Raw genomic sequence first — 15385 nt, forward strand, 5'->3', positions numbered from 1 at the left:
AATAAAAATGTGGCCACTTTTATAAAGAAAAAAAAACATAAAGAAAAAATAGATAGTGAAATTGTGGTCACTGGGTGTCGAACCCTTATTCTGATGAAAATGTGGGCAAGAGTTAACCACTACACTAAAGAAAACATTTATGAAATGTGGCCGAATTTAGTTAATAAAATACACGGCCGCAAGCGGGTGCTTCGTTGGCTTCATGCAAGGGCCGGCACTGTTGGGATTCCTCTCTACCTCCATCCTCATATATCGAAATTAAATTGCAAGGATGTTCATAGTTATTGATCTTTCAAAACCTCTGCCAGAAGTCATGAATGTCTAGTTTGAATCTGGTTACACGCATCGAGTTGAAGTCTCATATCCCTGACTCCCTCCAACTTGTGATAATTGTAAAGAAGTTGAACATAATATTTGTAGATGCTTTACTGCTCCAATCCCTTGCTCTTTCTGCAACTCTTCAGCTCGAAGAAGAAAGGGGAGGATGAACAAATCTGAATCTTCTAAATCTGTTCAAAAATTACAGCCAAGTATTATTTAGTGGATCCTGATAAGAAGAAAGGGAAACAAGCAAAGACTGCTTCTAATCAGGAGGAGATTGGATTTTCTAGAAGGAAAAAAAGTTTCTAGATCAATTCAACATTCTCCATCCTCAACTGCCTTGAAGAAGAGGTTTCTTTTGAATTCGACTCTGAGGCTGGCGCTGAGTCTACATCTTCGGAGTCATCTTCCAATTACTCTTCAGGAGAAGATGATAACACAGTTCCAGATTCTATGTTTATCAATGTTGTCTCGAAGAAATGAGAAAAAGCAGCGGAGAAACAACCAAAAATCATCATAAATTATGTTAGTCGACCTTTTCTGTTGTCAATTGCATATAGTTGAATAATTAAATACTCATTTTTGTGAATTCTGGTTTTAAAATTATAATCATGATCACGTTTAAAAAATATATTACCGTTAACTATTAAGAGATTTGACCTTTTAATCACAAATTTTTACAATCATATATTAAAGTATTATTCTACACGAGCTATAGTTGAGGAATAAACATGTGGATTACAAATACTTAAATACACATTTTAACTTAATTTTAATTTGGATTTCTTTTGTAGTATAGCAAACTATTTACTTACATAACCCTTCTTTAAAATTTAATTTCAAGAATAAATTAAATTCATGCCCTTTCTCAATGGTCATCTTATTTGAAATCTATTAAGATGATTTTCTCACGGAACAAATGTCGGTATGTCACAATGAAAGTTCTAGCAAGCAACATAGTGATTGACCAACAAACAAAGACCCAATAATATACGAGTGTTATTCTTGGGTTCACCCCTGGCGTAAACCTCTAGGTTAACCAACCAATAGGATTTCATTATTTTATATTCGATATCTTTTAGAAAAGAAAACAAAATATTGTCAAGTTATATAATGACTTTAAAATAAAAAGTAAATAATAGTAGTTACAAAAAAAAATATTTTAACATCGTCAGCTAAATCCTAAACCCTAAATCCTAAAGTCTAAACCCTTGGATAAACCCTAAACCCTAAACCCTTGAATAAATTCTAAACTCTAAATCAAAAACACTAAACACTAAAACACTGAAGCCTAAACCCTAAATCTTAAATCCTAAACCCTTGAGAGTTTAGTGTTTTTATTTATAGTTTAGAATTCATCCAAGAGTTTAGGGTTTATCCAAGAGTTTAGGGTTTACCCAATAGTTTATAGATGTTGATTTTTGCTGAAGACGTTACAATAATTTAATTTTTTAAAAGTAACTACTACTATTTTTTATTTAGTTTTTGACCTTTTTATTTTAAAATCATAGTATAACTTGATAATATTTTTTTTCTTTTATAAAAAATAAGATATTGAATATAAAATAACAAAATCCTATTTGTCGGTGAATTTATAGGTTTACCCTAGGTGGTGAACCTAAGAATAAGTCATCCCCTATATATTAATAGAGAAACATTTAAAATGTTATAACATATCCTAAGAATTAATTATTATTATTAAAATAAATTACACAATTACATTAATCATATAATAAAAAATTTGATTTGTTTTTGTATATGTTGTATTTCGAATTTTTCAAAACGAGTATAAATTACTAAAACTATTAAAAAATCACACATAAACTTTTGTGATCAAGGTTTAATTTTTTTTCTATAATAGGATACAATGATTATAAAATCATATGGATAAATAATTTTATTTTAATAGGTGTTTATGTTAATATATATATATATATATATATTTCATATCGTTTTAATTAAACTATTCATCATATGGAAATACATATTTATATTTTGATATCTGCGTTGAACATATATTGAAAAGTTAATATTTTAATTTTGAAATCTTCATTGTTTTTAAAATGATTATAAGTTATTGAAACCACTAAACATTTTACATTAAAAAAATCATTGGTGTAAAAGTTTTTCTACAAAAATTTGCAAATAATCATAAAATCATATGAGTAGAAACCTCATTTAATAAATATTCATATTAAAAGTATACTATATATCTATGTTAATATCATTTAAATTTAATTATATATCATATACGATAGATAAGATTGATTGTTTTGATTTATTTACCTTAAAACGATTGCGGATAAACAAGTACAGTCTTTTGATTTATATTCACACGCCAATTTATTACATAATAGTAACTGTTTTTTTAGTTATTTAATATATAATTATTATTTTATTATTTCATAATATGCAGAAAACATAAAATAAGTAATAAATATAAAATATTTATTCTGCACAAGACGCGGATCTTAACCTAAGTATATATCTCTTTAATAATTTTAAATCTTAAACATTTTCTAAATCTTAGGCCGAAACAAAATAATGAAATGAGAATAAACTCAAAAATCAATATTTATATTGAGAAATAACCAAAATGAAAAAAAAAACGACACAAAAATGAGAAAAACATTAAAGATAGATATGATTGACACATGAATGCAAACTTTTAATAACCATAATTAACTTTTAAATTGTTAAATCATGATATAATACCAAGCTGGCATAGTTTCATTGTAACCAAATAGTATGGCTGAGATTCTTCGGCCTAAACGTTAGGTTTTTTTGCCATAAATGAGTTATTGACTTAAAATATTTTAAAAAATGAGATCAGCTCATCAGTAAACAAATTATGTAATTAACAAAAAAAGTTTTTAAAAACTTGTTTAAGAGCCAAAAATATTAATTTGATCAAGAATATACATTTTATTTTTTTCATACGATATTTTTTAAATAATTTTCATATAAATTCACCATGTGAAAGGCGCATGTCTTATCCTAGTAATATATTATTTCGGATAAAATAAAATTAAGGTATGGCACATTCAATAACTTAATATTTGGTAGACATTAAAGTGAATGAAGTGATTCAAGAGACGTACAAAACGAAACTAATAGCTGGGTCATTATTAGAGACATTTTCATATCTACGTCGGCAACTTCTTGTTTCATTTTCTTTTGTTATCTAATAAGATGGCATAATCCAATATTAAAAAGGAGAATCTTATCCTCTTTTTTAAGAACAGAATTGACTTTTTTCTTCTAGTTCTCAACTCTTTTTCACTTCACTTTGGTCTTCCACAAAATAACTTTTATATAGGAAACGTATATTGACCAATAGAAATGATGATGAATTGGGTCTCGAATCCACTGGTGTTATTGTGTAAGTCACTAACCTTATTTTATGGGGAACTGAAATATCTCTCACCATTTGGATGCACTCTAGATGGAATAGCTAAATTTCTACGGTGGAAAGTTGGCGCTATACTCCGCTGGCTTTTTGTACTGGGTGGGGGGAATTCTTGTAAGAACGAATTGAAAGATGAACCAACAGCTTTAAATATACATAAAATGAGTTAATATCACCCTAACGGAAGAAAGACTAGCCTTACAGCATATATAAACGTGTAACGTGTTGAAAGTACTAAAAAAATCAAGTTATATCTAGGATTTTTAGTAAAAAAATCCTTCAGCTAAAAATGGATCGTAAAAATAATCTTCAACTAAAAATTTCATGAAAAACTCTTAATTTTAATTCTGTTTACGTCTGTCACCGCCCGTTACGGAATTTTAGACGAAGGGTGCCTGACATTAACGGAATTAAAGTTAAAGGTTTCTTTCATCGGATTTTTAATCGAGGAGTTATTTTGCTATTCATTTTTGGTTGAAGATTTTTATTACTAAATAAAATTAAATGTTTTAAAATTTTATTATCACTTATGCATTATTTAAAACTCTTACGGTCGATTTATAAGCATTTAAACTAAATTACAAATTTGTATGCAATACTTTATCAATTTTATAACTGTTTTATAATTTTTATTACTTTTACAAATGATTTTATAAGGCTTAACAATGATTTTATAAACTCTTATAGTTTTTGCTACTTGTTAGAATGAAATAATATATGGTTATTCGTGATATTACGAAAATATGAAGTAATGCAAAAAAAAACTTTACAAAAGAGGAAACACATAAAGTTTTTTATATTATTATTAGAAAATATCAAATAATTTAAGATTTCTAAGTTATATTAATTTATAAGTAGTATTGGTGATAATTACTTAGCTTAGAAATTCAACCTTCATGCTTAAAGTATGGCGTCAGCATTTTTCTCCTCTTTACACTATTTCCGGACTTTAGGTCATACTTTCTTCTTTTTCCCAGATGCATGATTGTTTTTCTTCTCTTTGATGTCCGAACCAATATTAATCAAATAAAATATATATTTTACTTACTTTTCTTGCTTTATTTATTTACTTCCTGTTATTTTTATAGTATGACAAACAACCATATCTTTAATTTTATAAAATTATTGTTAAACCTTATTAATCATTTATAAATATTTATAAATCAGTTATAAAAATTGATAAAATAATGTATAAGAATTTAAATCGACTAAGAGTTTTAAATAATGGATAAGTGATAATAAAGATTTTAAAACATTTAATCTCATTTAGTAATAAAACCATTCAACTAAAGATGAATTGCAAAATAACCCATCAACTAAAAATTCAAAGAAAGAAATTTTTAACTTTAATTCCGTTAATGTATGTCATTCTCGTCTAAAATTTGGTGACTGAAGGTGACAGATGTTAACATAATTAAAGTTGAGGGTTTCTTTCGTCAAATTTTTACTTAAACATTTTTTTTACGATACATTTTTAGCTGATGGGTTTTAGTAACTACTATTCTATCTTAAGAAAAATAAAGGGAGTATACCAATGCAACTTACAAAATGAAAGGTTCAAAAGCCGCCTCTCGTATACACGTCTCTTAAATGTGTGAACGTTGTCTCACTATCACCACCTGTGCCACTCATCATTTTGGGTGTTATGTAACCGGCAACTTTGTTGTATCCCGCAAATGCGGTCCTAAAAGCAAGAGTCACAATCTGCACCGTAATTAGCTTGTCATTTATCGCATCTTATATATTCGTTTACATACATAGCATATAACCAAAATTGACTTTTTTTTTCCTCTTCTTAATTTTTATAATTTTAAATTAGTAAAAATACTTTTGATTTTCAGATGTGAAATGGTTCGACTACGGTGAAGAATCTGTGTGAAAAGGTGTCTTTTTAACGATGGTAGCCTAGTGGCAATCTCCTATGACTTGGTGTGTACCCACATCAGTTCTGAGTTCGATTTCCCATGGGAACTAAATTATCACTATTTGGCCAGTCTGGGCTTGGGCTTCGGCCCAAGTGGTTTACATGGTGGGTCATAACAGATGGTTGGTCCACCCTCTGGCATTAGTCGGAAGGTATTTCAAATTCGGGTCAGGCAGTGTGGTACACTTTCGGGCTACTACACTCTGTAGCACTAAGGGCGTTGCTCTCGGGGCCGACCTGATCAGCCGAGAAGGTCTATCAAAAAGAAAAAAAAAACATGTCACGTGATCGACTATGTTCTGATCAGTATAGTAGACTCGAGACCTTCGAACACTACATGCACCGTCTCTCACAGAAATTAAGAACACTGGATGAGGAGGAAAGCAAAAATGAAATAGCTTAGGAATTAGGCTTTGATTAGTCTCTAAGTTCACATGAATATATATATATGTGTCAGAGAAAAGCTTCAACATTGCTAAAAAGGAAGTCACAAAGAAAATGAAATTATCCTTAAGCGTAATTAGGATAACTAGAAAAGGAAGTTATTTTTAAGTGGAATTAAGAAAACTAATTAAAGCTATTAGAATTAGGAAAAAGGAAAGACTTAATTCATTGTGTAATATGTTAAGTTAAAGATCCCTATTACCTATATAAGGAGATCTAATGTAAGATGATCTCATAAAAAAAATAAGAAAGATAATAGCTTGTTTTTAGTTTTTGAGAAGTTTTCTAAACATCAATAAAGGAAGAACTCTTTATTCAAGCTATTGTGTTCAACGCCTAGAACTAGGGTTGAATGTGTTCTCGTATTGGGTTACACCTTTGTTCTTGGTTACTTTATTTGGTATCAGGGCTCCAGGTTTAATTCATTGAAGAAGTTTCACCAAAGGAATGAGTGATTCAAAATCAACATCGAAGACTATGGAAGCCGTGCCTTCCACGGTGGTCTATCTGATGTTATCTTCAACGAACTACACGGTATAGGCTATGAGAATGAATGTGTTACTGTGAGTACACAAGGTTTGGGAATCAATTGAACCAAGAACAGACGATGAAGAGAAGAAGGATATTGCTACTGCTCTCCTATTCCAATCGATTCGAGAAAACCTAATATTGCAAGTTGGTGAAGTCGACTTGATGTGCCCTTGGGTAGCGCACCGGGCAAAACAGATGTTGGGGTCAAAATGGGTCACGACGGAATCAATGTCTGAAAGTCCATAAAAATCAGCACGAACATTTTTACCAAAAGTAATCTTCGTAAAGAAATCTTTACGAAGAGCCTTGCGGTAAAATCTTGTTCTAATCTCAATCGAACAACTAAATACTGATTGTCCGAAGGCAACTGACACGTATACAAATCGGCCACGGACAAGCTCAAGTATGGCCATCAGACCATGCACAAGCCAAACTCGGTCGCTACGTAACGACCGAGCACGCACACGGCTCGGTCGCTACGTAGCGACCGAGCACGCACACGGCTCAGTCACTATGTAGCGACCGAGCTCAAGCCAAGCTCGGTTACTACGTAGCGACCGAGCACAAACACGGCTTGGTCACTACGTAGCAACCGAGCACAAACACGCTTGGTCACTACGTAGCGACCGAGCTCCAGCCAAGCTCGTTCGCTACGTAGCGACCAAGCATGTACACGAGCTCCAGCCAAGCTCGGTTTACTCTTTAATGGTATCTCCCGTAGGCCATGGCTAAACCATTCTTTGTTTCTCATCACTCGAAGTCATCAGTCAAACTTTATGATAAAAACCGCAGGAAGTTTGTTTTTATCGAAGAAACCGTAATAAACGTTTCGAGTCAAAGACGATCCAAAGAGACCTAAAACGCAACTCGAAGTCCACTTACGATTTCTTAACTGAAAACCCATAAGCTTTATGACGGTTTATGCTTGGTTCGTAAGGCAAGATAAATGTCAAGTTTCCACGGATAAATGTCAAGTTTCGGAAGATAATCACGAAGATCGGGAAAATGGGAATATCTCTATTTTTGAGCTATAACGGCTTAAGGGCAGAAGGGTAAAGGCGCAAACCGACCGAGGAGTAAGTATATAAGGAGTCCTAGGTGAGAGGCAAAGGGGATTCGTGATACACAACAAACTTAGCTCTTAGAGCAATTTAGGCAATTTTTTGTTTTTGTTATTCGAGCTGCGACTCAATTAGGTTTAGCAGCTTTAGGGTTTTAGAGCTAGGAATCTCGCCGAGGCTCTTACCTTGTTGTAACGCTCAAACGCGAATTCGGAATAAGATCTACTTTGCTCTCTTTTTCGATTTCTTACTTTTTCTCGTCTTTATTGCGTGTTCTGATTGCTTGGCGTGTGGTATTAGCAAATATCCGGGACCTCTAGGAAATTATGGTTCTCCCACTTTCCTTATTTAAACGGAAATTGACAGTGCGAATTTCGATTCCCACAGTTTGGTGCTAGAAGGAGGGGGGGGGGGTACAGATTACTCTAACTCATAGCCGCAAAACGCTTGATCAAAACAATGTCTGGAAATACGAAAGACAAAATCGCAGTTCGCAACAATGCTGGTAAGACAACTCCAGCCGCCACTGCGCCTATGGCCAACCCTTACGCAAACGCCACAGTTCTTGAGAAAATCGAAAACCTTGCCGCGACTTTTCGCCACAGGAAGTGCAATGAAACAAGCTCGCGATTTCTCTTTCTAAACATAAAGGGAAACGATAAATCTTATCAAACCCCGTAAGTTTGGCTCATTACCGAACTAAAGAAATCTCAACATGTAAGGGTTTTACCAAAACACGTTTTCCGAAAACTTTTCGGAAAAGTAAAACTTCCTCTCCCCAGCAAAAAAATCCTAAGTTAATCGCGGAAAAAGGAAGCACAACAAATCGGGTACATAACTCGCCGATGTACTTCTTCCGACTATCTTGCAGAAAAACCCTAGGTCGGTCGCGGAAAAAAGGAAGCACAACAAATCTGGTGCATAACTCGCCGCTGTACTTCTTCCGAATATCTTTCAGAAAAACCCTAGATTTATCGTATAAAAAGGAAGCGCAGCAAATCGGTTATGAAACCCCCACTGCTGTACTTCTTCCAAATAAATTTCAGAGAAACGAAGTTAATTTCTATAGAATCACCCGAAACCTAAAACGGCTGACGAAGACTAAATAAAGCAAAACGGGAGATCGTATCCCCGCCGCTAAAACGTTTTCTGAAGCCTAAGGTTTCGTAAGAATTCAAGTTTCACTTCCACAGTAACAAATTCCGCAAGTTGTCGATGTTTGTCACCTAAATCTTACTTCGGAAAAAAACTACTCAAAACATCCATAGATATGAGAAAAACTTATGATTAAGTTTGGTTGCAGTAATTAACCTCGTCACGGTTCTCGTACAACCAAAACTTGAAAACTTCTTTACGGAACAAAACTCGTAAAATTATGCTCGACAACATCTTGCGAAATAACCTTTGCAAAAATTAAGCTCGACAACCTTTTACGAAACAACTTTCGTAAAATTAAAATCGATAACATTGTGCGGAATAACTTTCGTAAAATTAAACTCGATATTATTTTTTGAAAAAACTTTCGTAAAACTAAAGTTGGCAACATTTGACAACCTTCAAAAGTCTAACAACAATCGTAGAAAAGAATCTCGGATAAGGAAAGAGATGGAGCGAAATCCGAGAATCAAAATTCGCCCATCCGCCTCTCTCCACGGTCTCACCATCCTTCCTCTCGCGCCTCGATCTGTCGCCAAAATCTTATCACCTGGCAAATCTTGCTGATCATCCTTGGCACCTCCTGATCATCCATGGCACCTCTTGATCATCCCTGGCTATTCTTAAACTCTAAAAAAGTTTTACGAAATGCTCATTCACTTTCGTAAATCCAATGATACTCAGATTGAAACATGGATCACGAAAACCACAAATATTGACAGCAGCCTACACACAGACATGAAAGCAGAGAAGTCCATGAAGAATCTATATTCTTGCTATTCGAAATGGGCAGACAGACACGAAAAGAGTAAGGGCAAATGAGCAAGCAAAACGGAGAAGAGGCTAACCCGAATCTTCGAGAGAACTAAGGTATTTCTGACTTGAAATCAGGCTTGGAACTTTCGTAGGAAATTACTAAGAAATAGCAAACGCCTTTGAGACTGACGTAGAACTTTAGGGAACTTAAAACCTAGGTGGATAGTCTAGCGAACTAAGTCTTAGGCGATTTTTTTTGTCCTGGTATATTGTTCCATGACTGTTCAGCCAGCTCTTGCAAACTGCTCTAAACTCTCTGAAAATTGAGAAACGATCGCGCAATTCCAGCTTGCTTCCTAAAGAGAGAAAAAACTAGAGACACAAACGTCATCTTAAAACCGATTCGTTTCTAGCGATTTTCTTAAAACCGACATATTTCAAGTCGTCAACCTGGAAACAACCAAATCACAGTCCCAGCGTCGTCTGTAAATCATCCCGGATTACCGATCATTCCAAACCTCGGAAGAAGAAACGTACACAACTCTTCAAAGTATCGGTTCAACCATTTTCTTTCATAAAAAAAAGGGGGAGTAGGTACATATACTATACTCGTACACTCTCAAACTTCACAAACTTTTGCAAATCGTCAAAAAACGCTTTCGTCAAAGCAAATCGTCCCAAGTAGGCAAACGACAATCTAAAATTCGTCTGAATGCTAGCAACATATCCAGACGATCATGAACATAATCTCAAAGACTACACAGCATTTCTTGTTACAATCATGCGTATAGAAAACCTGTACCAATATCAAACTGAAACTCGTCGATTCGCCAAAGTCTTGAAGCCCTTTCCGGCTTTAATTAAAACCATTTTCGTATAAAAATTTCTACGAGAAATCTTCAAGCATCAGAGCATTTCTTTCAGTTTCCGTTGAAACCAAGTGAGTCACGGAAAAGCATCGAGAACATTTGTGACGAAGAAAACTCGACAATAAATGTAGCATTGAGCACATTAAAGGGAACATTTTCTTCCCGATCGTTGGCTAGATCTACCTCTGGTTGACCAATTCGTTCCAAAAACGAATGTGTCATGAGAATTCTCTCAAAAAACCAATGAAAAACGTTATGCGACTAGATCGTAGTGAAATAAACTTCGGTAACACTCCATGAGTAACTCCAAGCAACTTTCACCTAAGATCGAAATCAAAGCAGAAACGTTTCTCGTAAAACCCGCAGAAACAACGCTACTTTGACATGTGTATACATATCACCGATTTACAATCTTCGTAAAACCGGTCCCCATTACTTACACGAAAAATCCTTCGTACAATCAGACCAAGTCTTACGAAGAAACTTTTGAAAGTAAATATAACTGGTTTTACGAAGAAGTATATTTTGTATAGCAAACACAAAGCTGTAAAATCTGACTTTGGATGACCAATCTAAAGAGAGATCTCTTCGCATTACGATTTAATAGATCTCGTATTTTAGCCATGCGGCTCACTGGCTTCTGCGTTTCGTTCCTCTCGGTCACATCCGAGCAGGCAATCGTCCCGCAACTGACTCCGCACTGGTTATGTATCAAACCTCTTAGGCTACGTCTTCCTCAGACAAAAACGAATCAATTTTCATAAGACTATAGGTAACATTAAACGAAACATTCATCGTATAACTGAAACCTAAAGCATAGAATCGTTTTCTATGACTATCAGCCATCTTAAGACGGATAATTCTGGCAAACTTGGCCTATCATTCTCGACAAGCGCTATTTGTCCCTCGGTCAATTACGCCTTCCAGTAAAGGTCCAATCCGGAATTTGCCATCCCCTTTAAGGACGATCGTAAACTAACATGACCTTAAATGTCAAAGTACCATGGTCTAATCCTCGACCTACAACATCCTTGGCTATCTGAGCGAACACATCCTTCAGGCCAAGCCAAACTACTTGAGAAACCATCGCTCCATCACTTAACGGCTAAACGACAATCTACGATTTGTCTAAAAAGGTCGTGAGACTATTAAGAGAATAATTATCGTATAAACCACAGTCGGAAATCTTATGATAAATTCTTCGTAACGAAACTCAGTCCTAACAACCAAACGGTTAACGGAAAACCAAAACTTGTCGATAATCGACCAAGTTCGATACATTCTACAATTCACTTTAAGCCCGCTATGTTTTAACCATAATACGCGGCATGTAAGGAAAAATTCGTAACAAAGCTTCTATAGGTATACGAAACATCCTCCAAAATGCACGAAATAGATCTCGAAAGGCCAACACTTCACAAAGCACTATAAAGGAAAACGCTTCTTCCCATGGACATATTTACGCGACCCCTCAGTTCTAATTCCTCGATCGCAAATCAAATTATTAGCATCCAAACAGGAACAATAATTTTGGCTGCGAATATCCGTAGACAGACCAAAATGTTTCTCAAACGCAGGGCTAAGATTAAACCCTTGCAATATCGCGAAACATCTTCAAGCCCGCGAACATTTCAAGCACGAAACGCGGCATACGATAGAAAAAATCAATCTTCAGAATTACGAGACGTCGCAGACGCCTGAAGAACCATTTTTCAACAAAATTACCTTCCTCGATAAATGCACCTTCTTGGAAGACCAAACAGTCATGCATACTAACATCTTCTCAAACACGTATTCTTCACGAAGACTCAAAAACGGTAATATCTACCAATAAGTTTGTTGCTGATCACAACAAACTCTTAACGTCCTAAACAGACTTTGCCATCTCGTAGAGATAGCTCTCGTACACCTGACACAAGGGTAATAGCGCTATATAAAAATCCGAAATTTTGGTCAGCACTTTCGGGAGACTTAAAAATTGTCCTCGAAGAGATGCTCGATTCCTACCATACAAGTCACGTAAGCCGAGAACATATCGCGGACTTTAAAGTGGGATGGAATCAGGTCAAAACTGATACGGGAAACGTAAGTCGAAGTAGTCATCGCACCCCTTAAAGCCGTGATTAGACATAGGTCTTGCCCTAAACCCAACACACCGGTCTCTTACATCTCTAGGCATAGTATCAAACACCCTGATACGAGATCCCAAAATTTGTCTCTTGGCCAATATTCGAGCGTCTTCAGAAATCCCGCAAGTTTACACACTGCCGAAAACTCTCGAAACAGATCACAGATATAGCAGTTGACAAAGAGTTAGATTACGAGATGACAACTCGTAATCTTCCCTCTACACCCATATAAAATGCCATCGGCAGCAACACGCAAGTTTTCCCTCTACACCCATATAAATGTCCAAGAAATTCTTGGGCTTGATGGTTTACAAAAAGAATCAAAAACAGACTTTTTGGGCCAAATGGAGAAACCGATAAAAATTGGCTAAGGAAAAAAGATGGATTTCGACCAGGCTTTAAAAAGATATGTCTTGGCCCATATCAGGAGTATATTATTCACTTTTCAAAGTCCTGGTCGTGGCTATATCAAGAGGCAGTCCAAGTTTCAGTCAAAGACTTTAATTAGTCAAGTCTTTGTTTCTATTTTCAATGTCTTGTTTTTAACACATTATTCTTTAGATCTCTACAACTTGTAATCCTATAAATAAGGCCTAAGAGCCACGATTTAACACAATGAGTTTTCCCCTTTTTATGAGTTTATCTCTTTGTTCTTTGTAGAACACTTCTTGTTTCTTGGTGAGGTTATCTACGAGTAAACATTCTCTATTTCGTTGGACTTGTGCGTCATATTACGCAACGTTTAGAAACCCTTCTTTTGTTGGACTTGTGCGTCATTTCAAGCAACAACTGAAGTCTGGTAGTATCAAGAGACTTTCCGCCTCTCTTGTGTCACCATTCACTCCACCAGTTCTCCCTTTTGTCGAGTTCATATCCTTTAGTCCGATTGAGTGATCCTTCCCTATCCTAGGGTCCTTCAAGTGGTATCAGAGCCACTCAACCGGTACTATCTATACATCTTCTCATCTTTCATTTTCTAAACATGTGTGTGAGTGACGATAAACACTTGAGAGTGTGAGGATTATTTTTATCTGTTAACCTTTTGTGTTAAGAATTTTCAGGTTAATATGTTTGAAGTTGACCAAAGAAGGCTTTTCAGTCAGTTTGAAGTCCGAGAGTTTTGTGACAACCTTGTGGAGGGTGTGGTGAAAGCCCTCAAGGACGTCGGTAAAATCCAGAAGAAGAGCACAACCACACGTGCACCTGTAGCTAATCTATCATTATTCATCAATGAAAAACTCAAAGGTAAATCTGAAAACAACCTTGAAGATCTAACAGATTTTTCAGATTCTTTACCAATTTTTGATGAGTACGATGAAGAGCTGATTGAAAGTTTGATGATTTGTGAGGATAATTGTGATCTTCCTTTTCCAGAACCTGATTTTATGTTTGATAAAAAACAGACTATTGCAGAACTAACTTTTTTGCAACCGGAGCATCCGAGTAGTCTTGTTCTATTTTCACAGGATTTTGAGGAAAAACCATTCGACTACCCACATTAAGGATCGCTTCTTGATACTAGGAGACCCTTGGACGATGCCTAGGTCCCATCTTTGATGAGGAAGACGAACTTGGTCCTAACTTTGATGAGAAAGCACCAAGCTTGACATCCATCAACATGGAGAATCATCTCTGCTTTGATCCAGGCACAACTCCTACGCATTTGACCACATACATTCAAGAGCATTCTCAGAAACTTGATTTGATCAATTTTCTGTCTGAAATGTGTGTTAAGATCAGTTCTCAAGATGTAAAACGTTTTGGTTTTGACAAGGTTAAAGAATTTCGTGTTTCAGATTCTGTTTTTGAAAACATGTTTAATTCTTTTAAAGTGTTTGAACCAGATGAACTTCTTGATCAAAAACGTTTTCAACATGACAATGGCATCAATTCTGGATTTTTTTTTGAGTTTTGATCAGTTCTTGAAACATAGCAAAGGTTTAGATCATTTTGAAGAGTCTCTTGAGCTTGATTTTTGTGCTAGAAATTCGTTTGATTCATTTGTCTTCAAAGATAATAGCTTTAATCTGAGCTGTTATAGATATGCACTGATCACTGGTAACTTGTTTGCATCCACTTGTGCCTTGGACGAATTTATAGTTAAGACTTTGCTGGAACAGAAATCACTTAGAGCTAAAACCGATTTTTGTTATGATTCTGTTTTGAAATCTGATCTTGAACTTTTGTATTCTAATTCTGATCATGTTAGGCACGTTTTGAAAATGTTTTATGATATTTCATGCATTGAAAGCATTCTGATTTACAACACCTTCTTTGATAAAAGTTCTGATCCTTGGATAAGTAATTCTCGGTTTGAAATCGATCATTTATGTTCTAAATCTTAGAAATTTGCGCATGTTTTGAAATTGTTCTTTAGTAACAGTTCTATCATGTGCCCTGACACCATTCTGGTGTACAACACTTACTTTGATAGGCTTCATGATGATCTGAAACGTGTGCTACATGTTCTAGGGAAAGAAACTTTGGTTTCTGATCTGAACAAGTACTTGTCCTGCACATATGATCCTGGTATTTTAATGTTTATTTTGAGTGTCCAGAATAAACAGGATCAGTCTCCATGAGGTGTCAGGAAAAGAAGCAGAGATCGTGCTTATAAGTTTGAGATTTGGAGATGGAAATACTTGAGGAAAACAACTTCAAAACTTCAAGGAAGTTTCTTTTCAAAATTTTCCTTCACTATATTTTACATGTTCTTTAGATTCTTTTTCCTGATTTATTTGCTTTTGATACATGTAAAATAGATTTCAGGTCAAATATTTTTTAAG

At 35.0% G+C, this 15385-nt stretch overlaps 1 long non-coding RNA gene across 1 annotated transcript; it reads right to left on the minus strand.

The window, feature by feature from the left end:
* Nucleotides 1-1453, minus strand: LOC125585453. The gene is made up of 2 exons (XR_007322365.1): nt 658-1453; nt 1-509 (listed from the first exon to the last, which is right to left on the minus strand). It is a non-coding gene; the product is annotated as an uncharacterized LOC125585453 (long non-coding RNA).
* Between the last annotated feature and the right edge of the window lie 13932 nt (nt 1454-15385).

Source organism: Brassica napus, chromosome C4, assembly GCF_020379485.1.
Source record: "Brassica napus cultivar Da-Ae chromosome C4, Da-Ae, whole genome shotgun sequence".
NCBI lineage: Eukaryota > Viridiplantae > Streptophyta > Magnoliopsida > Brassicales > Brassicaceae > Brassica > Brassica napus.